The sequence below is a fragment of the Lagenorhynchus albirostris genome, chromosome 20 (genome assembly GCF_949774975.1).
Source record: "Lagenorhynchus albirostris chromosome 20, mLagAlb1.1, whole genome shotgun sequence".
Classification (NCBI taxonomy): domain Eukaryota; kingdom Metazoa; phylum Chordata; class Mammalia; order Artiodactyla; family Delphinidae; genus Lagenorhynchus; species Lagenorhynchus albirostris.
In genome coordinates this window covers 30956507-30983524 of record NC_083114.1, presented here as the reverse complement: position 1 = coordinate 30983524, position 27018 = coordinate 30956507, and positions in this window count along the sequence as shown.

Genomic DNA, 27018 nt, shown 5'->3' with positions numbered 1-27018 from the left:
ATATTTGGTTAAGGATACTAAATTGAGACAGGCTCCTTCATTAAAAAAAAAAAAAGAACAAGTTCTGCAATGTTTTTATAATAATTCAAACTGAAAGCAAATGCATGTTCCACTTTTTAGGCACATACGAAAATATGAGTGTATGTTTCATCCTATTTATTTTTTCAAGGTATTGCCAAGAAAAGGCCACTGTTTTTTTGGCCGAGCCTTGCAGGATCTTATTTCCCCAACCAGGGATTGAACCCAGGCCACGGCAGTGAAAGCGCCGAATCCTAACCACTGGACCGCCAGGGAATTCCCAAGAAAATACCATTTTTTTACACAATCCTGTTTGGATTGGGTCTTTGGGACCCAAAGAAATGGATTAAGTATTTGTCTGAAGAGGGACAATGCTACATTCAAGAAGAAGAAAGGACTAAGAGGGATTGATGAAACTGTTAGTTGCTCAGACTTGAAGGGGACTGTCCCTGATTTGAGAGATACTCTAGGATATGCGGTTTTTTAAAAACTGGCTGTTCTGGTGGTGTTTACCTTTCATACCGTTCTCTGAAAATTTGCACAACCAAATTCAATTATTATTTTTATTCTCACTCTTGAACAGATATGTGTTCCCTTCCCCACTCCCTTTGCCTTCCCTCCACTTCCTCTAATACTTGGCTTCCTCTGTCTGTCTGCCCATTTCACCCTCTCTTTGCTCTTTCTTACCCTTCCGCCTGAACTCTGTTTATTTACTAAGCTGTGTTTGCAGGTTGCCTGCCACGTACCAAGCACATTTCTCACGAGGTCTCAGGCCTTTTCATCTGCCCACCATGGGCAGCCTATGTACCTACTGCCCAGTCCTTTTATTCTGAACCCCTCTTGATCTATTCATCCCTTCTCAGAAGATACAGCAAGGAATTCTAACACTGAGAACATATCCAACCAGAATGAAAATGAAAGCCAAAGAAAATGTCCCCGTTTCCCCTTCTCATGGTTATGAGGAAATATATGATGTGTGTCTACATCTGTGTTATCTCACTTAGTTTATACAGTTCGTGAAACAAAGAGATTGGATTCCTGGCTCTGCCACTTATTGTCTGGGTAATCTTGGACAAGTTACTTAACCAGATGCCTGAAATCCTTTCTGGAACAAGGCAATGGTATAAATAAATGATCCTGCTCAGCCTTAATTTCCTAATTATAGAGGAAAGATGGTTTAGAGGTTAAAAGCACACAGGCTTGACTTAAATATATTGAGTTGGTCAAAACGTTGGTTCATTTTTTTTCCATAAGATGGCTCTAGTAGCACTTAGTTGTCTTTAACCTCATTCGAAACAATTTTGTTAGGTTGTATTGTGACAGCTGTCATATCCGGGTGCATTTTTTTAAAAAAACTATCAAAATGAGTGAATTTTTGTGTAGTCATTTTAATATTGAAGATGGAAAAAAAAAAGTAACATTTTCAGCATATAATGCTTTATTATTTCAAGAAAGGTAAAAATGCAACCGAAATGCAAAAAAAGATTTGTGCAGTGTATGGAGAAGGTGCTGTGACTGATCGAACGTGTAAAAAGAGTTTTGTGATGTTTTGTGCTGGAGATTTCTCGCTGGACCATGCTCCACTGTTGGATAGACCAGTTCAAGTTGATAGTGATCAAGTCGAGGCATTAACTGAGAACAATCAACGTTATACCAGGCGGGAGATAGCCGACATACTCAAAACATCCAAATCAAGCGCTGAAAATCCTTTGCAACAGCTTGGTTATGTTCATCGCTTTGATGTTTGGGTTCCACATAAGTTAAGTGAAAAAAACCTTCTTGACCATGGAATTCTCTGCTGAAACCTAATGAAAGCATTCCATTTTTAAAACAAATTGTGATGGCCGATGAAAAATGGATACTGTACAATATTGTGGAACGGAAGAGATCGTGGGGCAAGCGAAATGAACCACCACCAACCACACCAAAGGCTGGTCTTCATCCTAAGAAGATGACGTTGTGTATATGGTGCGATTGGAAGGGAGTCCTCTATTATGAGCTCTTTCCGGAACGATTAATTCCAACAAGTACTGCTCCCAATGCACGCGATGAAAAGCGTCCAGAATTAGTCAACAGAAAACGCATAATCTTCCATCAGGATAACGCAAGTCTGCATGTTTCTTTGATGACCAGGCAAAAACTGTTACAGCTTGGCTGGGAAGTTCTGATTCATCCACCGTATTCACCAGATTTTGCACCTTCAGATTTCCATTTATTTCGGTCTTTACAAAATTCTCTTAATGGAAAAAATTTAAATTCCCTGGAAGACTGTAAAAGGCACCTGGAACAGTTCTTTGCTCAAAAACATAAAAGTCCTGGGAAGATGGAATTATGAAGTTGCCCGAAAAATGGCAGAAGGTAATGGAACAAAATGGTGAATACGTTATTCAATAAAGATCTGGGTGAAAATGAAAAATGTGTCTTTTATTTTTACTTAAAAACCAAAGGAAATTTTTTTTTTTTTCTAAGGAAATTTTTGGTCAACCCAATACTTGGGTGGGAGTCTGGGACTTTCCACTGACTCGATATAAGTCCTTAGTGTCCTTATTTATGAAATGCGGCCAATAACAATATCAACCTCATAAAGTTGTGGTGAGCTTTGAATGAAATTATGCATAGACAGCTTTTAACATAGTGCCTGGCACTCCATAACTGTTAATTATTATTATCACTGATGCTACTATTTTTAATAAGGTAGCATCATGACAGTTAAAATCTTGGAGGCTGTGTCACAAAGTTAAAAGTGAGATACCATTTTATAGAAATAATCTACTGTGAAATAATACTGCTCCTGGTTCTTGGCATAGAGTTCCTAAGATCTTTATAATTTCCTAAGTGATAGGAGAATCTGACACCGATCCTCTAAATCCTTTGAAATTTCCTGGGTGATAGGAATGTCTTTTGTTCTAACGAGTTGACTCTTGGTGGGCTCCTGGATGGGGACTGGTCTCCAGAAAGATCATGCCATGAACAGAAGCTTGGAAATTTCATCTCCCTCCTCCCACCTTTCTCCAGAGAAGGGAGAGAGCCTGGAAATGTAATTAATGATCGATCATGCCTCTGTAATGAAGCCTTCATAAACATCCCAATAACACAGGGTTCACAGAGCTTCTGGGTTGGTGAATGCATCCATGTGCCAGGAGGTTGGTACACCCAATTCCCCAGGGACAGAAGCTGCTGCACTTCGGACACTTTCAGACCACATCCTATGTATCTCTACATCTGGTGTTCATTCATATCTTTTATTATATCCATTATAATAAACCAGTGACCATAAGAAAGTGTTTCCCTGAGTTCTGTGATGGTTTTTGCAAATTTTTGAACCCAAGGAGGGGTGCATGGGAACCCTGATTTATTGCCCATGGGTCAGAAGTACAGGTGATTATCTGGGACTTGCAATTACAATCTGGAGTGGGGAGAGTTTTGTGCTATTGACACCTTAACCTGTGGATTCAACAGGTTAAGTTAAATCCAGGTAGATGGTGTCAGAACTGAATTGAATTGTAGGACACTCAGCTGGTGTTGGTAGTTGCTTGATGTGTGGAAAACCCACACATTTTTTGTCAGAAGTATCGTGTGGTAATAGGGTGAGAATCAAGGAGAAATACAGGAGTGTTTTTCCAACTCACCTGCATTAAAAGAATTCTAAGGAGGCTTCCCTGGTGGTGCAGTGGTTAAGAATCTGCCTGCCAATGCAGGGGACTAGGGTTCGAGCCCTGGTCTGGAAAGATCCCACATGCCGCAGAGCAACTAAGCTCATGTGCCACAACTACTGAGCGTGTTTATAATGAAAGAATTTTACACACTGATATATACATACACACACACATACATATACATACATACACACCGGATTAACATTATAAAATTAGTGGGTTTTTTTTAATGAAACCACAGTAAGCAAACAAAATTTTTGAACTGGAGCCCAGGTTGACCTTGGACATTTCTTTAAAATTCAAATTAATTTCTCTTAGGCCCACATTCTCATCATTTTGCCTAAGCAAAGAAGACATTAACTTATCATTTCATTTAGCTCTTCTCATTTCTAGCCTAAGAACAAAGCCAGAACTCCAAATGTCAGTCCAGAAATGTACCCTAAGATTACCAAACAGCACTGCATAAAATAATATTGTTATTTATTTTTGTAGCAGTTTTGCCATGGAGCTACCTAGAATTTAAGGCCAATTTCCTCCATATTTATGTACCCAAGCCAATTTCCTTGAGATTTATATACCCAAATGAACAGAGTCCAGTATTGTATATGGTAATTTCTGAATAAAAAGGCATTTTCTTCAGAAAAGATTTTAAAAAACATGAAAAGAGTGTTTTAGTGCTGACTCTAGTAAACCTGCAAAAACACGAAGGAGGTTGGGGGGAAGGGGCAATTGGGATGTGGACCAGTTTCTCTGCTTATGCCATGCCTAAATTTGGATCAACAAGTTCCCTTAGGAAGTGGAGGGGGGTAGGTATAAATTAGGAGTATGGGATTAACAGATACACACTACCATATGTAAAACAGATAAACAACAAGGACTCACGGTATAGCCCAGGGAACTATGTGCAATGTCTTATAATAACCTACAATGGAAAAAAATTTTAAAAAAGAATAAAATATATACATATATATGTATAACCAAATCACTTGCTGTACACCTGAAACTAACAATATGGTAAATCATCTATATTTCAATTTTAAAAAAAGGTCAAGTTCCCTTAGATGATGTAAGAACAGTGCTCAGCACTTAGCAACAGTGTCTGAGTCAGATATTTGTTGAAAAATATAATAAATGATGCTGTTTAAGACTCACAGATATAGAGAACAGGCTTGTGGTTGCCAAGGGTGTGAGGGGGTAGTGGAGGGAAGGAATGGGAGTTTGGGATTAGCACGAACTATTATATATAGGATGGATAAACAACAAAGTCATACTGTATAGCACAGGGAACTATATTCAATATTGTGTGACAAACCATAATGGAAAAGAATATGAAAAAGAGTATACATATATATGCATAACTGAGTCACTTTGCTGTAAGAAGAAATTAACACAACATTGTAAATCAACTATACTTCAATAAAAATTTTTCTAATCATGCTGTTTAAATAAAAGATAAGTGAAAAACTGGATGAGTAATGTAAAAAAATTTGCTTATTTGTTGTTACTGATTAGAAAATGCTAGAACTAGAAGGATTCTTAGAAGTGACCTAAGTCACTTCCTATACCTCAATTCATAAGAGAAAATATGGATATCCAAATAGATTAATGGCTCTTTCAGACACAGTACTCATGTTTTCAAAGAGTAGATCTGGGTAGCTGCTAGAGCCTCTGTCTTCTTGACAGTACCTGCTTTCCAGAACTCTACCTCTCAGCTTATCAGAAGTCAGGGGTGGTAGCCTTTGTAATAAAAGGAGACATGGAAAAGAATATCCAGCAAGGGAATTCCTGGCGATCCAGTGGTTAGGACTCCACTGCTTCCAATGCAGGGGTCCCGGTCTGGGAATTAAGATTCCGCAAGCCACGCAGTGTGGCAAAAAGAAAAAAAAACAAAAACCTCAGGGGGATAAAAAAAGAATACCCAGTGAGAGGCCCCTATGCACAAACCCAGCTTTCCATTTCTTTATTTTGTAGTTTTAAAGCTCCCTGCAGCCCCCCCTTTTCGAATATTCCTGTGGAAAGTTCTTGATTCTTCAGCCTGGGGGGTTTGTCTGTTTTTCAAAAAGGAAAATATTAAATCATAGAGGTTTAGCCACTGTACGTGCTAAACTGTAAGTTATGTTTCAAGCTGTGGGGGAAAAAAATTGTTTTAAAGACTGAAATAAAACCTGAAAAAAAACCTCTCTCCAGCAAGGTGGTCTCACAGTTGTCAGACTACTTAAATGGTGGCTGGCTTCCCACAGAGCCGTGTCCCAAGAGTACCTGGAGGAAGCTGCAGCACCTTTTGTGACCCAGCCTCAGACGTCACATACCATCACTTCCTCTGAATTTTATGGGGCAGAACAATCACAAGTTCATCCAGAATCAAAAGGCAGAGAAATAGAAGCCCCCACTTAATGGAGAGAGTATCAAAGAATTTTGGGGCTATGTCTTCAGAATCACCACGGCCAGGTGGATAATTGGGAGCATAGCTTACCCTTTATAAGATGTTTCATTTAGTTTGGATTGTAACTATCTCAAGGTTACATTTTTAACTTTTTATTATAGAGAATTTCAAACATATAAAAGCAAGCTGAATGGTATGATGAACTCCTGTGTGCCCATTACCCAACTTCAAAAATTATAAACTCAGGAATTCCCTGACAGTCCAGTGGTTATGAATCAACGCTTTCACTGCCATGGCCCGGGTTCAATCCCTGGTCGGAGAGCTAAGATCTCATAAGCTACGCACTGCGGTCAAAAAAAAGAAAAATTATCAACTCATGGCCAACTTTGGTTCATCTATACCTCCACTTGCTTCCCCAACTCCTGTATTATTTTGAAGATTAACAATAATCACTTAATATCATATTTAGTTGGCATTTAAACTTCCAATATCTCATAATGTCATAATTTTCTTTAATATGTTTAAATCAGGATTAAAATAAAGGTCACATACTGCAATTTGTCAATATGTCTTTAAAATTCCCTTAAATTTCAAAATCCCCCACCATCCCGTTTTTCTATTTTTTTGCAATTTATTAGTTGAATAAACTGGGTTGTTTGTCCTATAAACTTTTCCATAATCTGGATTTTGCTGACTGCATCCCAGTGGTGCAATTTTTCCTGTTTGTTTGTTGTTTTTAATCTGTATTTCCTGTATATTGGTAGTTGGATATTGATGCTAATCAGATTCTAGTTTGATTTTTTTGGCAACACACCTTCAGAGGTCGTATTGAGTTTTTTCATCGGGAGGCACATAATATCTGGTTGTCTCTTTTTTTGTGACATCAGTGGTCATTGATGCTCAATGTCTAGATCCATTAATTTATTAAGAATTACAAAATGGTGGTATTTTGTTTCAAAGACTCTTTTCTTCACTTGTTATCTGAAAGAGCTCCATAAAGAGGAATCTTTCCTTATCTACATTTGGCTACCCAAGGATACAGTTAGAATAGGCAAAGCAGAATGGCAGAATAATGCTTGGTTCATTCCCTTTATTTTCCAGTATTCAAAATAGTTAGTAGATTACTTTATAAAACTCAAATAGGAATTTATTATGCAAAAAAAAAGAACTTCAGAAGGTATAGTGTAGAAGCATCAGTGATTTTTTGTTTTGTTTTTTACTTTTTAATTACGTATAAAAATAAAAGGCTAGTTGGGCTTCCCTGGTGGCGCAGTGGTTGCGAGTCCGCCTGCCGATGCAGGGGACACGGGTTCGTGCCCCGGTCTGGGAAGATCCCACATGCCGCGGAGCGGCTGAGCCCGTGAGCCATGGCCGCTGAGCCTGCGCGTCCGGAGCCTGTGCTCCGCAGCGGGAGAGGCCACAACAGTAAGAGGCCCGCGTACCGCAAAAAAAAAAAAACCAGAGGGCTTTAGTAAACAAGGACCAAAAGGTGGTAATGCCCGTGAAGTGCTTGGTGTAGCACCTCCTTAATAGGAAGGGGCTCAGAATCTGCCAGACGGTAGTACTAAGTATGGCTGCTGCTCTGCCTCTGCCTTCATGACCAGCTCTAACAACTAGGCTTCTGACTTGCTTCTGAGACCCAGTTGCCGATGGTATCCCATGCGGGTCATTGGATCCAGGTTATTTTCAGTGTGCCAGAGGCCCTGTCTTTGTTATTTGCCTAATCCTGGAGCCTCCTAGGAATGAAACCTTGCTGCATGCTTGTGGGTAACCATGGAAACCCGCTGCTTTCATCAGGTGGCTGGAAGCAAGTTGGTAACAGCCTGATGAGAATGATGGGGAGAGAGTCTGAGAACAAAGACTTTTAGGATCCAGATTAAACAAAATCCATGAGTTGGGGGTTGAATACTTTAATCCCTCAAGAGAGTTAGCACCCAGCTCTACATCTGGGGCCCCCTCCTTCAGGCCATAGTGCACATAAGACAGAGTGTCCTCCAAGTGCAAGGCAGGTTTGGAGGTCTCCATGCCGCTCTACCTGCTGACTTCCAGTGAGCTCTGCAGCCCTTGCAAGCTCTGCAGGGCCATTTTGTTTGAAACGTTCTCTTCAGAGCCACCGCCTCTGAGGCCTTGGTTCAGGAAACCAGGAAGCAGAGTGGAACCGCTCTATAATTTTAGAGAAAGGGAGTGTATCTGTTTTCTAGGGCTGCTGCAATAAAGTAACACAAACTGTGTGGTTTCAACAACAGATATCTATTGTCTCACATTCTGGAAGCTAGAGGTATGAGCCCAAGGTGTTAGCTGCATTGGTTCCTTCTGAGGGCTGTGAGGAACATTCTGTTCCGTGCTAGCTTCTGCTGCTTTGCTGGCAATCTTTGGCATTCCTTGGCTTGTAGAAGCATCACCCTGATCTCTGTCCTCATCTTCACATGACATTCTTTTTGTGTGTGTGTCTCGGTGTCAAACTACTCCTTATAAGGACACCAGTCGTATTGGCTTAGGGTCCACCTTAATGACCTCAATTAACTAATTCTATCTGCAAGGATCCTATTTCCGAATAAGATCACATTCTGAGACACTGGGGCTTAGGACTTCAAGATATGAATTTTGAGGAGACACAACTCAACCCATAAAAGGGGATAGAGGTGGGGAAAGGCCGTCCCATGACACCTGTCCTGTATTCCTAATCTGCCAGTGCTTCTACTGTTTACCTGAGCGGACTTCCTCAGGCCTCACCTCAGGGCATGTGCTAATCCAGGCCCCTGCTTTTTCAGCTGTGCCCCAACCTCTGCAGGTACTGGGGCTACACCCAGCTGCATCCTGAGGGAAGCCAGCAATGTTTTTTTAGTTTTTTTGGCCACGAGGATCTTAGTTCCCCGACCAGGGATCGAACCCACGTGCCCGGCAGTGGAAACGCGCAGTCTTAACCACTGGACCACCAGGGAAGTCCCAAGCCAGCAATGTTTGAAGTTCATAGAAGTGAGAGCATTTAGAGCCAGACAGGCAAGGTTCAGAACCAGGTGGGAGAATGCACAGGTAAACAGGGTTATAGTGCAACTTGGTAGATCTAAGTGTGTTTATTACTGCCCCTTGTATGGACAATCTGGGCCTACAAGGCTAGACTATGGTCATATAAAGGTCTGCAGATGAGCTGTGCCCCAGAGTAAAGCAGGAACAGTCTGGCAGTGGTTATGGGCATGAATATTGCTCATTAAGCCTCAGCTTCTGCATGCATAAAATGAGGCCCATAAACCAAATATATCTTATGGGATTTTTGCAGAAATTAAATGAATAATGAATATATAGCCTTAACCCAGTGCCTGGTAAAATGTGAACATTCAATAAGGTAACTATGGGGACCATGATGGCCACTTTAGACATTTTACTGCTTCCACAAACTTCCATGATGTTGCTGACTAAGTAGTTTCTGGGTATGACCTATTAGAACTTCTGCTCCTTTCTTCTTGAAATTAAGCGCCCATACAAAATTACACAAACACTTGGGGAAATGCTGGTATTCTCTGGGATATTTCTACACAACAGTATAGCTGAGTTATGACCACTGACCCAGGCTAGGGCTATCAGTTTGCAATCTACCCAAATATTTTAAGTAGCTTTTCTGTAATGAGCAGGGAAAGGGTAACAGAGATCTTTTCCTTTCCCTGCAGGGAGAGAAGGAATTCTGTGGGTTCCTGAAATTTCAGCACTGGGCTAGAACTAGGTCCTCTGAGTGCTAACAATTATCCTACACGCTTCCTAACTTAGCTCAAAAATACCCACACTCTCTCGAACAGGGTCAGAAGCACCTTGATCGTTTTGAAAAGATAATTTCCTCATATGAAAAGTGAACCACTTAAGTAGTCATTATGTGCATCCCCTCCTGCCCCTCCTCCAAAGCCAAAGTGTGATTTAATGTATTTTAGGAACTAAAGTTCAAAATGTGAATTTCCTGTGTAGAGAAAAATAATCTGTCAGAAAGCACTTAGGAAAAGGCAGAGCAGACAGATTAAATATGTTCAAAGATCTGTCCTTGGCCTCCTTTTCTGTTTTCCTTGACAATGCCATTCAAACTCTGGCCTGTGATGGAGGCCACTCCCTGCTTGTGTTTGTGACCTCGCTCTGTCTCTGACGGCCTGGGTTTTCCATCCCTAGTGCCCACTAGAAGGTCCGCCTACAGCATCGTGAAAGCAATAGATATCAGAGGGAAGGGATCATCTCTATTCTCTTCCAGCCAACCCCACCTCCTTATTTCTTGCCTTGGGACCTCTTTTGCCTGACCACTATTGCCATCCTGCTGGTCATCTGGGCTTGAAACTGCTCAGCCAGTGGTTTCTAGCCCTTTTTGAAGTATCTACCTTTGTGATTGGATTGAAGTTATGGATTTTCTCCTCCAGAAAAAGAAATCTATGGCTATTCCCACAAATATTTACTCAAAATTTCAGGGGTCCTTTTGGTTCCCCTATCTAAGCAACCTTTATTCTTCTCTTTTATTTTCTAATCATATCTGCCCAAAAATCTTTAGTGATTCCTCACTGTCAATAAAATAATATATGTCCATATTTCCTGGTCTGGTACTTAGAACATACCACAATCCAACTGCAGACCATCTTTCTAAAATAATGGGTTAATGGGGCTTCCATGGTGGCGCAGTGGTTAAGAATCCACCTGCCAACGCAGGGGACGTGGGTTCGAGCCCTGATCTGGGAAGAGCCCGCATGCTGCGGAGCAACTAAGCCCATGCGCCACAACTACTGAGCCTGCACTCTAGAGCCCACGAGCCACATATACTGAGCCCGCATGCCATAACTTCTGGAGCCCGTGCACCTAGAGCCTGTGCTCCGCAACAGGAGAAGCCACCGCAATGAGAAGCCCGTGCACCACAGCGAAGAGTAGCCCCCGCTCGCAGCAACTAGAGAAAGCCTATGCACAGCAACAAAGACCCAACACAGCCAAAAATAATAAATAAATAAATAAAATTTTAAAAAGAAAAAAAAGTAGGTTAATGCATGCAAAGCACAGAATGTGGCACAAGGTGAGCACTATGGAAGTGTTGGTTATTATTATTAATTATCCTTGTTTCTGTCCAACTAATCTCTCAACTTCTCCCTTTATCCTTGGTGTCCCATGTTTCATTCCTTTTGTGTCTTTTTATTCTCTCCCTACCAGTAATTTATTCCCCATGTCCCTAAGCCCTCCAGCCTTCTTAGATCACAATTCCCTTAACTCAGGCCCCCATCCTATAAGAAAGTCAATCTCTTCCTCAATAATTCTGAATCCACCCAGGGTTATTTTATCTTCTTCCAGTTGGGGCTTATCAGCTCCTGCCCCAAACCCCTTTCCTCGTTTTTTCTCTATAGAGTCTGGGTGTTGCACAGCTGTGGCCATGCCCCACACCTCATCACCATAAGCATGGACATAGCCCCCCTCCTTCATGTCCCCCCTAACACCATGTTAATTGCATATAACCCAGCAGCCAGAGCAATCTTTCTAAATTATCAGTCAGTTCATGTCATTTGTGTAACCAAAAACCTTTAATAGCTTCCCATCATACCTAGAAGAAAATCCAGATCCCTCCCTTAGCCAACAAAGCCAGACCTCATTTTATACCCATGGGCAGATTTAGGTTTTGTGGAACCTGAAACTTATACAATTTATTTGGGGGGAAGGAGAGTAGCCTCTTTAAGAAAAAATATAAAATCACAAATAAAAAATTAAATTGAGGGCTTCCCTGGTGGCGCAGTGGTTGAGAGTCCGCCTGCTGATGCAGGGGACGCGGGTTCGTGCCCCGATCCGGGAAGATCCCACATGCCGCGGAGCGGCTGGGCTCGTGAGCCATGGCCGCTGAGCCTTCACGTCCGGAGCCTGTGCTCCGCAACGGGAGAGGCCACAACAGTGAGAGGCCCGCGTACCGCAAAAAAAAAAAAAAAAAAAAAAAAATTAAATTGAAAGCACCTGATCAATATGTGCACTAATTCACAATTACTGAAAAATAATATGTATTTTATTATGATCCTTATAAAAAATTGTCGTTTCAGCTACACTTTATTATTATAAAGTAATGAACAATATTATATATTCTAACTCTTCTTGTCTGATAATAAATAAATAATTTACACTAGATCTATACAACTTTAATCTGAATTTAAATGTCTTTGTTAGTCCATTTCACATAATACATTCAAAAAGTTGGGATTAAAAAAATAAATTAAAAAAAAAGTTGGGGTATTTTTACAAAAAAATTAAATTGAAAATGAATAGTTATTTAGAATCCGAATGGAAACTACAATAAACTTCAAACTTACAAAGGCTTACAAATATTACAGATATCACTGAGTTCAGAAAAATAACAGAATATGATGTTTTTATGAATTAACTGATTAACACAACTATAATACTTTTTTCTACATTTTTTGGCTACCAATTCTTTGTCCCTTCAAAAGATAACAAATTTTTATATCATCTTGAATTTCATTTCCTAAAGAGAGGATAGAAAGATAATTCATCCTCCCTCCAGCTTTGTTGCTCAAAATTTTGTTTTTTATCATCATTTAGAAGAGCTTCTTTCAGCTTCACGACTCATTATTATGTAAAATTTTAGGACTGATGTCAAATTTAGCAGATGAGCTATAAGATTTCGAGCCATTTCATGCTTTCCTGTTAAAAATTAATCTTAAATATTCTTTGATTTGACAATAACCATTTAACCGGTTTGTTGTTTTTCTTTCTTTGTTTTTAATTAATTAACTTAGTTTTGGCTGCGTTGGGTCTTCGTTGCTGGGTGCCGGCTTCCTCTAGTTGTGGCAAGCGGGGGCTACTCTTCCTTGCAGTGCGCAGGCTTTTCATTGCGGTGGTTTCTCTTGTTGCAGAGCACAGGGTCTAGATGTGTGGGCTTCAGTAGTTGTGGCTCGCGGGCTCTAGAGCGCAGACTCAGTAGTTGTAGTTCCCGGGCTTAGTTGCTCCACGGCATGTGGGATCTTCCCGGACCAAGGCTCAAACCCGTGTCCCCTGAATTGGCAGGCAGATTCTTAACCACTGCGCCATCAGGGAAGTCCCTGGTTTGTTGTTGAAATCCTTATTTTAGTGGTAAATTCCGAGTGTTATGCTATTTTCATTGACATTGATATTTCACATCAAATCAGCAAGAAATCAAAATCTTTTTTTGATGGGTTCTTATGATTCCCTCATTTTCTTTTCTTTTTCTTTTTAATATTTATTTATTTGGTTGCACCAGGTCTTAGTTGTGGCTCCCGGGCTCCTTAGTTGTGGCATGCGAACTCTTAGTTGCGGCATGCCTGTGGGATCTAATTCCCTGACCGAGGATCAAACCCGGGCCCCCTGCATTGGGAGGGTGGAGTCTTATCCACTGCGCTATCAGGGAAGTCCCTCCCTCATTTTCATTAACTAGATTATCAAACAATCTAGGAGTTTATTTATATCTTCTATTCAAGTTTTGCCTCTTCCTTCTAACACATTAGTATTTTCTGTAGAATTGCGCACCTGTCTTGTCCAAGATCATGCCCCTGTCCTTGGGGGTATAGCCACTTCGAATGACTGGCCAATGATGGGAGGTGGGGGGATGGGGGAGATCCCGAGTCTTTAGGTGCTCAGTGAGCAGACTGTGCTGGGGAGGAGTGGGCTTCGGGTTCCAAAGAAGCTGAAGATTCCAGGACAGGTCAAATCTTCTCCCCGCAAGCAGCCGCACCAACAGCTGCAGGCATTCCAGCCCCACTGCTCAGCGTCCCCGAAAAAAGACAGTGTGTGCCTGGGAGTGTGTGGGTCACTACCGTGGCTGAAAGCAGAGAAGATGGCCTCACTGACTTCACAGTGCTGGGTGATGCTGGCTGAAGTTGCTTGCCCTCACCTCTGACTGGACAAATAGAAGTTGCAGACAGAGGTATTTTATGACTCAGGGCTATGTGCCAGGAACAGTATCATTTAGCCATTATGAGGCAAAATAGCTCAATTTTACAAGATGTTTTAGGTTTTGTTTTTATTGTGGCTTTCTCACTAAGAGCCAGACACTGTGTGTGCATTATCTCATCTAATCTTGACAACAGCCCTTTGACACCAGGGTTGTATCAAATGATTAAAAAACTGAAGTTTAGGGCTTCCTTCGTGGCGTAGTGGTTGAGAGTCTGCCTGCCGATTCAGGGGACACGGGTTCGTGCCCCGGTCTGGGAAGATCCCACATGCCGCGGAGCGGCTAGGCCCGTGAGCCATGGCCGCTGAGCCTGCGCATCCGGAGCCTGCGCTCTGCAACAGGAGAGGCCACAACAGTGAGAGGCCCCACGTACCGCCAAAAAAAAAAAAAAAAAAAAACTAGAAACAAAAAACTGAAGTTTAGAAAGACTGAGGAATTGCCCCTGGGACTCAGAGCTAGTAAAAACATTTAGCAAGTGGGAGCCAGTTATATCAGGGATTTTAGTTTGACTACTGCTCTCTGCTGACTCCCCATGAAGTTGTAGCCCACCATAATCTTTGTCCAAAGAGCTTGTGTGATCAAGGACTTCCCTGGTGGTCCAGTGGTTAAGACTCCACACTCCCGATGCAGGGGGCCCAAGTTCAGTCTCTGGTCAAGGGAACAGTTCCCGCATGCATGCCACAACTAAGGGCCCTCATGCCGCAACTGAAAAGATCCCGCATGCTGCAATGAAGATCCCAAGTCCGCAACTAAGACCTGGTGCAGAAAAATAAATAAATATTTAAAAAACAACAACAACAACAAAGAGCTTGTGTGATGAGCTTAAAAAAATCCAGCAAGGATCTTCCTATCAGCAGTGCCTAGCACAGTGTTTTGTACATAGAAACGGAATTGAATTGAAAGGTGCTGACAGATTTCTTTAATACCAGATGTCAATGTGCTAGACACCACAAACATACTGAAAAAGGCGAAGTAGACTTTTTATTCACGCCATGGAGAAGAACTGAAGTTCCATCCTCAGTTATCAGAGCTTTCTATTTCCTGTAACAAAGCAGAACTCGCAAAATAAGGATCCCAAGGTGATGTATTTTTCTCTAACTAAAAGTACAGATGAGTCAGACGCTGTCATTGCTGTTTCAGACAAATGGTTAGGTGGGCTCATCTGCCTGCGTGAACAGCCTTCTGAGCAGTTCCCCTGCTGTGAAGGGGGAGGGGGCCTCAGCTGCCTGCTTTGGCTCCTGACTGTATCCCCAGCTGCTGACACAGTTCCTGGTACAGATGAGGCTCTGGGTAAATCTGTGTTGAAGATCAATGCACTGTCCGAGGGACATCTCAGGGTACAGGGACCAGGAAAGAGAATTAACCTTTATTGAACACCTATGAGCATCAGTACTGTTCTAAGCGCTGGGGTACAAAGGTGGATTGAGGACAGCTACAAAATTTGCAGAGCCCAGTGCAAAATGAAAATAGGGGTGCCTGCACCTTGTTCAAAAATTATTAAGAACTTCAAAACAAAAAACACCAGCAACAAAAAAAGAATTTCAACATGATGACAGCAGAGCATTCAACCAAATGTAGGGCCCTTCTGAGTATGGAATCTTGTATGACTCACAGGTTGAACACCCAGGAGCTGGCCCTGGGTGAATTAGAAAGTTGTTATTATCTAAGGGCAAGACAAAGGCATACTGAGTGGTGATTTGATATGATAATATGTGTTGGGGAGGGTGGCATGAGGCGTTATAAGAGCAAAGACCCATTTAGATCTCACACAAGTATTTCAATCTCCTTTTTTTAGCCTAAAATATTTAAAAAATATTATCTGTTTGGGAATTCCCTGACAGTCCAGTGGTTAGGAATCGGCGCTTTCACTGAAGAGGGCCTGGGTTCAATCCCTGGTTGGGGAACTAAGATTCCACAAGGTGCAGGACATGGCGCCCCCCAAAAATAACATAGACTTACCATATAACTCAACAATTCAGCAATTCCACTCCTAAGAATAGGCAAATCGGGGCCTTCCCTGGTGGCAGAGAGGTTAAGAAACCGCCTATCAATGCAGGGGACACAGGTTCAAGCCTTGGTCCTGGAAGATCCCACATGCTGCGGAGCAACAAGCTCACGCGCCGCAACTACTGAGCCTGTGCTCTAGAGCCCGCAAGCCACAACTACTGAGCCCACGTGCCACAACTACTGAAGCCCGCGCTCCTAGAGCCCGTGCTCCGCCACATGAGAAGCCACCACAATGAGAAGCCTGCGCACTGCAACGAAGAGCAGCCCCCCGCTCACCACAACTAGAGAAAGCCCACATGCAGCAACAAAGACCCAAATGCAGTCAAAAATAAATAAATAAATAAATAAGAATAGGCAAATCCGTTGAGACAGAACGCAGATTAGTTGTTGCCTAGGGCTGTGGAGAGATGGAGGAAAATGGAGAGTGACTGCTAATGGGCATGGGGTTTCTTTTTGGAGCGATAAAAATGTTCTAAAATTGGCAAGTTCCCTGGTGGCCTAGTGGTTAGGATTTGGCATGTTCACTGCAGAGGCTGTGTTCCATCCCTGGTTGAGGAACCATCCTGCATGCCGCCAAAATACGAAAAAAAAAAAAAAAGTTCTAAAATTGATTGTGGTGATGGTTGCCCATCTCTATCAATATAGTAAAAACGATTGAATTTTACTTAAATGGGTGAATCGAATTGTATGGTATGTGAACTATATATCAATAAAACTATTAAACAGGTAATTTTTTTTTTTTGGCTGCACCTTGCAGCTTGTGGGATCTTAATTCCCCGGCCAGGGATTGAATCTGGGCCCTCGGCAGTGAAGGCGTGGAGTCTTAACCACTGGACCACCAGGGAATTCCCGGAAGCTTTATGTTACTGAGTTTTTAAAATAACAGCTTTATTGAGATATAAATAATATGCCACAAAATTTACCCTCTTAAAATGTACAATTCAGTGGTACATTTACAGAGTTGTGTGACCACTGATATCTAATTCTAGAATATTTTCATCACCCCAAAAAGAAAACTCATACTCCTTAGCAGTCATTCCCCATATCCTCCCCCAAGGCCCTGGCAACCACTAATCGGCTTTCTGTCTCTATGGATTTGCCTATGTGGGAAATTTCATATAAATGGAATCACACAATATGTGGCTTTTGTGTCTAGCTTCTTTCACTTCGCATAATGTTTTCAAGGTATATCCATGTTGTAACATGTAGATAATATCCTTTGTATAGATGAGGAAGCCAAGACTCTGGGAAGCTAAATGATGATTTGCTCAAGGTCACATAGGTGACACAAGTCGCAGAATGGTTGGGATGACCAGCCATTCCAGTTTGCCCAGGACTGTCCCTATTTTAGCCTTGATTGTCCCATGTCTCAGGAAATCCCTGTCCTCTCTGACACACACACACACACACACACACACACACACACACACACACCATACTTTAAAAAGTAGGATGCAGCCATCATGACACTTCACCCCTAAATATCTCCATATGGATCTCCTAGAAAAAGGACATTTTAGCAAACAACCACAATACCATTACTACCACACTTAAGAAAATTAACATTAATTCAATAATATACTTTAATATCCTATCTATATTCAGATTTCTCCAGCGGTCTTTAAAATTTATTTTACTGTTGGATTTTTCCCTCCTAATGCAAAGTCTAATAAAGGTTTACACGTTGCACTTGGTCGTTATTTCCTTAGTTTCTTTTAATCTAGAAAAATCTCCACCTTTTGGTGTTTTCCATGACATTGAACTTTTCAGAGAATCCAAGCCAGTGGTCTTGCAGATTCTTCCAAATTCTGGGTTTGCCTAATTGTTTCCTTATGTTTAGATTCAGGTTAAGCATTCAAGAACTCTGCATAGGGGGTATTGTGTACGTCTTAGTGCATAAGATCAGAACACTGCCTGTTGTCTTACTATTGATGATGCCAAGTTTTAGCTCTTGGTTAAGATGGTGTCTGACAGATCTTTCCATGGTAAAGATACATTTTCCCAGGGGCTTCCCTGGTGGCGCAGTGGTTGAGAGTCTGCCTGCCGATGCAGGGGACACGGGTTCGTGCCCCGGTCTGGGAAGATCCCACATGCCACGGAGTGGCTAGGCCCGTGAGCCATGGCCGCTGAGCCTGCGCGTCCGGAGCCTGTGCTCCGCAATGGGAGAGGCCACAGCAGTGAGCAAAAAAAAAAAAAAAAAAAGAAAGAAAGATACATTTTCCCTTTGGAATTATTAATTGACCTGAAGGATGCTACTTTGCCGCATTTATTTATTTGTATTTATTTATTTATTTGGCCACGCCATGCGGCTTGAGGCATCTCATTTCCCCGACCAGGGATTGAACCCAGACCCTTAACAGTGAAAGCGCAGAGTCCTAACCACTAGACCGCCAGGGAATTCCCAATGTAGGATGCTACTTTGAAACCATATGATTATCTTGTTCCCCAAAATCCTTTCACTCAAAGGCTTTATCATTCATTAGTGATCCTACTCTGAATCAATTATTACATTGGCAGTTGCAAACTCTAATTCTATCATTTGTCTACATTTATTAGCTGACATGCTTGTGAATCACTGTGAATTCATAGATTTTTTTTTACTTTTCTTTTAATGTGTTACAATCTATTACCATTATTAATTTCTTTTTATGCTGAAATTGTCCAAAATTTGGCAACTGGGAGCTCTTAAAAACCAAAATTTGAAAGGTCTTTATAATAATCTAATGTATATGTCACAAAATATGATGGTTTTAGGGGCCATGAAACTTTAAAGTGTAAAATATACTCATATATTTTAACTACTTTTTGGATGGTTTCTTGGCCTAAAATATTTGCTACCTAACTAGTTCAGAAAGAATCTGTTGACACCTTTGATTTCTTAGAAGCTGTATTATAGAACATTTTCTTTGAAGTTGATGCATTATAATAGGATTTCCTAAGAAAACCAATGAATTTTGATCATTACATATTATTTGGGTTTGTAACAAGATTTCAAATGTCTTTAACCCAACTCTTTAAAGCGACATAGGAAGAGTTGGAGAATTAATATGACTACATTGGATGCCAGAAATTTCATTTCCTGAGCAATGGTGATGAAGTATGAGGATAGAAAGAAACTCTAAATAGCCCCAATTAGATAAGATTGGGTTGGGTTGCAAGTAATAAAAGACCAGATAATAATGGCTTTACCCCTCAGGGACTTTTTTTTTTCTTATGTAATAAAAAACCCGGACTTCCCTGATGGTGCAATGGTTAAGAATCCGCTTGCCAATGCAGGGGACACGGGTTCGATCCCTGGTCCGGGAAGATCCCACATGCCACGGAGCAGCTAAGCCCCTCCACCACAGCTACTGAGCCTGTGCTCTAGAGCCCGCAAGCCACAACTACTGAAGCCCGCGTGTCCAGAGCCCGTGCTCCGCAACAAGAGAAGCCACCGCAATGAGAAGCCTGCACACCACAACAAAGAGTAGCCCCTGCTCGCCACAACTAGAGAAAGCCTGCGTGCAGCAACGAAGACCCAATGCAGCCAAAAAAGATAATAATAATAAAATAAATAGAATAAATTTAAAAAAAAAAAAGAAACCCAGAGGTGGTCAGTTCAGGGCTAGTGGAGCTGGAACTTCCCCGGTGGTCCAGTGTTTAGGACTCCGCACTTCCACTGCAGGGGGCATGGGGTTGATCCCTGGTCAGTGAACTAAGATCCCGAATGCTGCATGGCACAGCCAAAACAAAAAACAAAGGGCTAGTGGAGCTGCTCAGTGATATCATCAGAACTTCCTCTTTCTTTCCACTCCACCATCCTCAGTCTGTTGCTTTTATCCTCATGGTTTCAAAATGCTACTGAACTGCTAAGGTACTGCATCTATGTTCTAGATTAGGAAGAAAAGAGAAGGGATATGAGGGCAAACTGAATCAGTCCCTATTAGGGAACTTTCTTTGAAGACCCCAGCAGGTACTTGGATTTATAACTTGTTGGTCAGAATTGGAATATATGGTCTCCTTACCTACATGGGAGTCTATCGTAGAAGAAAGCAAAGGAGAAAGAGGTTACAAATACATTTCAGTAACCAATACACAGTATCTACAGCCATATAAACAGCTAGGCATCTTTAGTTGATAGTTCATAAAAGTTACATCAGGAGAAATTAACTTGGCCACAATCTGTATGCCTCCCATTCATAAAGCAAAAAAATTTTGAGCATCTTCTATGTACTATTACCTCATTGAGAATATAAAGATGAAAGAGATATATTGCTTCATTTGTCCTCTTTTTAGAACATACTTATGAAAGTTCCAAGTAGTAAATCCTAGGACTCAGGAAACAAACAGGTGTGTTCAGCTTTGTGTTGCCTCTTCACAACAGTTTCAAATCCAAGAAAACAAGCATTGAATCACTCCACTGAGGTAAGTGGCTCAGTCAAATATTCACTGTTCTCCTATGTAAATGGTTCTCTTTATGAAGAATTATCCTACATTCAATTCATATTCAGACAGCCTTGCCAAGCTAACTTCAGTAGCTAGGTAGGACCAGAATTATTTCCAATGTTTATAGTAACTTGCTTATGTTTACAGAATAGTTATGGTAGTTTATCTTATACTAAATGATAATAGAGAGCTGTTTTGGGCATCTTACTTACAGCAATAAGTTTAAAATCATAGTGATACCACCCTAAACCCGTGTCTTAATAGGTAAAGCATAAACATGTAGGACTCCTTAAAGAAAACTGTTGCATTAGGCTGCAAGCTCTCAGATATTCTAGATCAGGGATTGGTAAACTATGGACTATGGGCCAAATCTGAACCACTGCCCGTTGTAAATAAAGATTTTTTGGAAAACAGCCATACCCATCTGTTTATATACTGTCTAAGTCTGCTTTGCAATTCTAATGGGCAGAGCTGAGTAGTTTTGTGGGGGACTGTATGGCCCTCAAAGCCTAAAATATTTACTCTCTGGCCCTTTACAGAAAAAGTTTTATTTATCAGTACTTAGCACATATTAGGTGCTCAATAAATGCTTCTTGATTTATTGAATGAATACACTCAAGGCTTTCCAGCTGGATATGAAAAATTAACAAATGAACAAATCTAAACACAAAGCATTTTATACTTCCTCGATTTATCTGGTGTTTGCTTGTTGGACTGTAGTTTGCTATTGTTGACAGAAGACCACATGCCTTGCCAGGAGCATGTTAGTGCTTTAAGATTCTAGAATGCAAATTGCTCTAGATCCAACTTTTCAAAGAGCTGGACTTTGGGCTAAATATGTCTCATCAACATGTTTTATTTGGCACACACAGTGCTGCTGTTTGTTTTCAAAGCAGCATTAGCGGCCAATATTAAAAAATAAGGCGACTTCACTAATAATTCAAATTTCCCGCTTCTCTTGAAAATTTGAACGATCAGGCAATATGGGTACATATTTCAGTTAGGGCCATAACCACCTGGGGCTGAGTAGCTGTTACCTCCTTAGATGGAGTAAGTGCCCTCCAATTCACCACAGTCCCCACTACTCCCTATAGCCTGACCCCAGGCTGCCCCCATCCAGGTACCTTATCTGCCTGGCATTTCTGTAGACATTTGCATCTAGAATCCTTACTCTAGAGGAGTATCATTTGCTACAAAGGCCCCTAAACTACAACACTAGCTATACATTTGCTTCGTTTCCTGGGCTTGAAAACAGACTGGTACATCTGAAGACAAAATAGGAAAGAACAACAATGCTATTAAGACCGTTCCCTTCATTCCAACTAGAAGGCAAGTTCATTCTCCCACCCCCTCTTTCCTTTTTCAAGCAAGCCTGAGGACTCAGCCTGCTTTCCTTTCAGCTATTCAGCTCCCTCCACCCACTCCATCTCCTGGAGTTGTTTACCTCAAACCCTGGAGTTCAGTTTCCCCAGCTCCCTGCTTCCTCACTGTCCTTGAAAACAAACACCTTGGCCCTTTTTGTTTTTAGAGTTTTACTGCTAATCACTACAGGGAAACAGACAGGAAATAACAATAAGGAGGAAATGACAACGTTTAAAAAACCCTTATAGTTCTTACAGTCATAGTCCCTGATTCCCTTAATGAGACGGCACCTGGAAGTACCCTATTTTTATTCTCTTTTGTTGATTCTCATAGCTGATGGATTATGTATAAAAGGGCCTAAAGATTGTACAATATCCAAATGGTGCTGAAGAATCACCTTGATAGAACAGGAACCGTTAGGTGGCAGCACAGGGCATATCTTTTCTAGTCTTTCTACAACAGGCTGGCGGATGTGAGGCACCAAATTGTCTAGGAAGGGATAACTTAGCATCATCTCAGGGCAAGCATTTGGGCTGAGACCAGGCAGAGGCTAAGAGCCCAGAGGCTCCCAGTCACACTGTGCCCTCAGGTAGCCAGGTGTAGAATTCTTGTCTCCTTCTGTGCCTTTCCCTGATATGCTGATTAGAATCACCGACTTTAAGGGCTGATAAGAATCTTCCAGTCCAACACCTTGACTCTATGACAAGTAAACCGAGGTTTTGAGAGGTTTGACTTGAGTCTAGGTAGCTGTCTTTGCACTTTCAGTGGTGCCAGCTTATCCTTCTGACCTGTCCCTCTGGTTAAAAAGCATTTACTGAGGTCTGCTTAGAATAAAGACTAATTTTCCTAGTTTCGAAGGTGAAGTGAAAAGGCGCATATATAAAATAGATAACTAATAAGGACCTACTGTATAGCACAGGGAACTCTACTCAATACTCTGTAATGGCTTGTATGGGAAAAGAACCTAAAAAAGAGTGGATATACGTATATGTATAACTGATTCACTTTGCTGTATACAACATTGCAAATTCACTATATTCCAATAAAAATTTTTTAAAAGAGAAAAGGGGTGTCTCTGCCTGTAACAGAGCAGGACTTAGGAAACAGAGACTTACCGGACATAGGTAAACACTGCTTCTACCTACCTAAACCACTGGGGAGAAAATTCAGGGCCCCTATGCCAGAAGGGGAGTAACAGCTCTCAGCACTCTGTGCAGTCTGGCGTGTGCTCCCTTTTACGGCGCCAGATAGTATCACTGTGGCTCTTATCAAGGGTGGCCTAGCTTGGCACGGCTGGGCTATGTACACCCAAATAACTCACCAAGCCTTTCAAATTACATGAGTAAGACCGCTCATATTCCTGGAATTTAAACACAAATCCAAACCGCACTATAATAAAATCATGTCCTCAGGCTTCCATTGGTTTAGGGGACAGTCTAGTGATCAAAAGATAAGGCCTTATTGCAAGGTAGCATGTGCCTGAAGGGGTCAGGCCCCAGAAGAGGCATTTTCCCAGAACTATTACCAATAGAAAGTGTTACTTGTTTATTTTGAAACACCTTACTGGGTGTTATAGGGCCTTTCCATTCAAATTGTGGTCTTCCAACCAGCAGCAACACCTGGAAGCTGGGTAAAAGTGGAGAATCTCTGGCCCAACCCATTCCTGCTAAATCAACATCTCCATTTTAGCCAGATCCCCTGTTGATTCCCATGCATGTTAAAGTGTGAGAAGGGCTGCTTTAGGACATTCTAGAAAAAAGGCCAAAACCAACAACAGACAACAACCTCCCTCTCCCCAAATAGTCCCTACCTCAGGGAGCTTATAGATTAACAGCTCAAACCACATTTTTCATGAAAAATGTCATGCAAATGACCACTAAGAAATGTGTTACTGGGGGCTTCCCTGGTGGCGCAGTGGTTGAGAGTCTGCCTGCCGATGCAGGGGACATGAGTTCGTGCCCCGGTCCAGGAGGATCCCACATGACGCGGAGCGGCTGGGCCCGTGCGTCCGGAGCCTGTGCTCCGCAACAGGAGAGGCCACAACAGTGAGAGGCCCGCGTACTGCAAATAAATAAATAAATAAATAAATGTGTTATTGGGACTGCCTGGTGGCACAGTGGTTAAGAATCCACTTGCCAATGCAGGGGACACGGGTTAAATCCCTGGTCAGGGAAGATCCCACGTGCAGTGGAGCAACTAAGCCCATGCGCCACAACTACTGAAGCCCGCGCGCCTAGAGCCCAGGCTCCGCAACAAGAGAAGCCACCACAGTGAGAAGCCTGTGCACCGCAACAAAGAGTAGCTCCCACTTGCCGCAACTAGAGAAAGCCCACGCGCAGCAATGAAGACACAACGCAGACAAAAATAAAAAGTAAAATAAAAAAAAAAAAGAAATGTGTTATTAACGCCATGTGGGCTGCCCTAGGACACATATTTTGAGAGCGTGCAAAAGGAGGATTACAGTTAAGAGGGGTCAGCCTGGGCAGTCTTCCCACGAGCAGTGAAATTTTGATAAGTATGTATGAATGGAGAGGAAAAGGTCTTTCTTTTGGACAGATCAGGGGCAAATTGTAAAGTCTAGGCAGTGGCCTATAGATACTTGATTATTTTATGCCTGTGTCCGGACTCTCACTGGATCCTTCCAGCATGCCACAGGTTGCTGTAGCTGTACACACATATAATCTCATCTCAAGTTACATATTTTGGTTTAATCAATGGTTTTCATGGGAATTCTTCAAATGTTCTCACCAATATGCAAACTTTCTTTCCTTTGAATTCTGAAAGGCAGGAGATCCTCACCCCTTTCTTGGGTAGTTGGCTGTGATTTCTAGCTCTTCTTTTATAATTGGGTAAAAGGAAATTCCTTATATGTGCACTCTCCCGAGTTGCTAGAGCCTTTCTAACGTGGTGCAAATCTTCTCTGTAAAGCTCTTAATCAGATCTCATAAACGATTAGCCCAAATATGTTTACAGTTTCTAGGTAAAGTTAATCATCCTTGAAGGCCAGGAATTAACATGAAAATGGGGGACTTAGTGGTTCCCCTGTCTTTATGTCTAGATTTAGTTTGCAAAGCAAAAGTGATTGCACAGAAGATGAAATCCAGAGTTTCAGTGTTCATTTTCCAAATGGTGTGATTGTAACCCTCTCCCCTTCACAGGCATATCGGATAAACCAGAGTTGTTCCAGGGATGAAACAGTGGGGATGAAATGGAGGGTTATGAGAGCACCCCCACTGGATGCCTGTGGGAAAGCGCATAAGGAGAACCTGCCCCCCCTCGCCCTTTCCCCCACCCCAATCCCCAGCTTCCTGAAGTGGCACAAGTAAACTGGAGACTCCAGTAGAGAAATGCGATCATTATGAGGAGCTAATACGCTTTAAATAATTCTTTAGAATAGTTCCACCGTAAGCTCAAGGACTCTTCCCCTTATCTGAGCCCTGGTACGGGTCACTGAAATCGGGATGGAGCCCTGAGTCTGTCCCGGTGGGCATCTACCCCTTGGCTTCAGGGCTGCAAGTTCCTCTGCCCAGTAACACTCTGGCAGGGAAGACCCAGATTGCCCAGGAGCAGCTGACTGTTCGTCTCTGTCAGAGCCTATTGTCAAGGAACTTGTCACCAGCTGCCCAGCACACCCAGGGAAAAAAATGGTTCCTATAGTCACAGAGATAATTTGGGTTGATAGGAACAGCATCAGGGGAGAGAATGGCTTCACCAAATCAATACTTGAGCTTTTACAAATTAATGCCTTAGCTGTGACTCTCAGTTTGTATTCAGGAGGCCATTGCTCCCAGACAGAGACGCTAAATGGAACAGACATTTCGCTCCAAACAACAGCAAATTCCCTTTTCTTAATGAGGAGTCAACTAGAGACTTGACATATTAAAGAAAATTCATTTAGAACATCCATTAACTGTGAGTTTTATAATGTTCCTTGTGGTATGCTTCTAGGAAATAATGTGGATAAGCTGGGAAAGGAGAGCTGCCTTCCTGGCGTGAATGCCTGGTTATAAGAATGAATCTTTCTACATCCACGTTCATAGCAGCATTATTCACAAGAGCTAAAAAAATGGAAAAAAACCCAAATGACCACCGATGGATAAATGATAAATAAAATATGGTATATACATATAATGGAATATTATTTAGCCTTAAAAAGGAAGGAAGTTCTGGTACAAGCTACAGCAGGGATGAACCTTGAAGACATTATGCTAAGTGAAAAAGCCAATCACAAAAGCACAAATACTGTATGATTCCACTCATATGAAGTACCTAGAATAGTCTACCTCATAGACACAGAAAGCAGAAAGGTGGTTGCCAAGGGACACGAGGTGGGGGAAAGGGGAGTTATTGTTTAGTGGGTACAGAGTTTCAGCTTGGGAAGATGAAAAGTTCTGGAGATGGATGGTTGCATAACAATGTGAATGTACTTACTGCTACTGAATTGTACACTTAAAAATTGTTAAAATGGTAAATTTGTGTTATGTTTATTTTGTCACAATGGCGTGAAAAGATGAATCTTTCACCCATCAGCCACAGGGCAAGCCCTTCATTTAAAGGGATCTCAACCTCATTGACTCCAAGGAGATTTCTTGGAAATGTTTAGTGGAGTACCAACAGTTTAACCCCCGATCGAGTTTACTTTTGAACATAAATCATAATCATAGGGGTTGACAAACTGATTACATGTCACTTAGCCCTGCAAAAAAAACTTAAGATTGCAACATTGTGACAAGTTCTACCAACTAAGCAGTTTTCCTATCTTGTAAATCAGGACTTTTCAAACTTGAATGTACCTGGGAATCACCAGGGCATCTTGTTTTTGTTTGTTTGTTTTTAATATTTATTTATTTAATTATTTGGCTGCACTGGGTCTTAGTTGTGGCTTGTGGGATCTTCGCTGCGACGCACGGCGCACGGGCTTCTCTCCAGTTGTGGCGCTTGCGCTCTGGAGCTCACGGGCTCAGTAGTCGCCCCGTGGCATGTGGGATCTTAGTTCCCCAACCAGGGATCGAACCTGTGTCCCCTGCATTGGAAGGCGGATTCTTAACCACTGGACCACCAGACAAGTCCCCCAGGCATCTTGTTAATAATGCAGATCCTCATTCCGGTTTGGGGTGGTGCTTGAGATTCTATTTCTCTAACCAGCTCCCTGGTGATGTTGATCCCACCGGACCAGGGACCTCATTTTAAGCAGCAAGAGTGTAGACCTCTCTTCAGTTAAGTTTCCTGTCCACACCTTGGAGGTAACA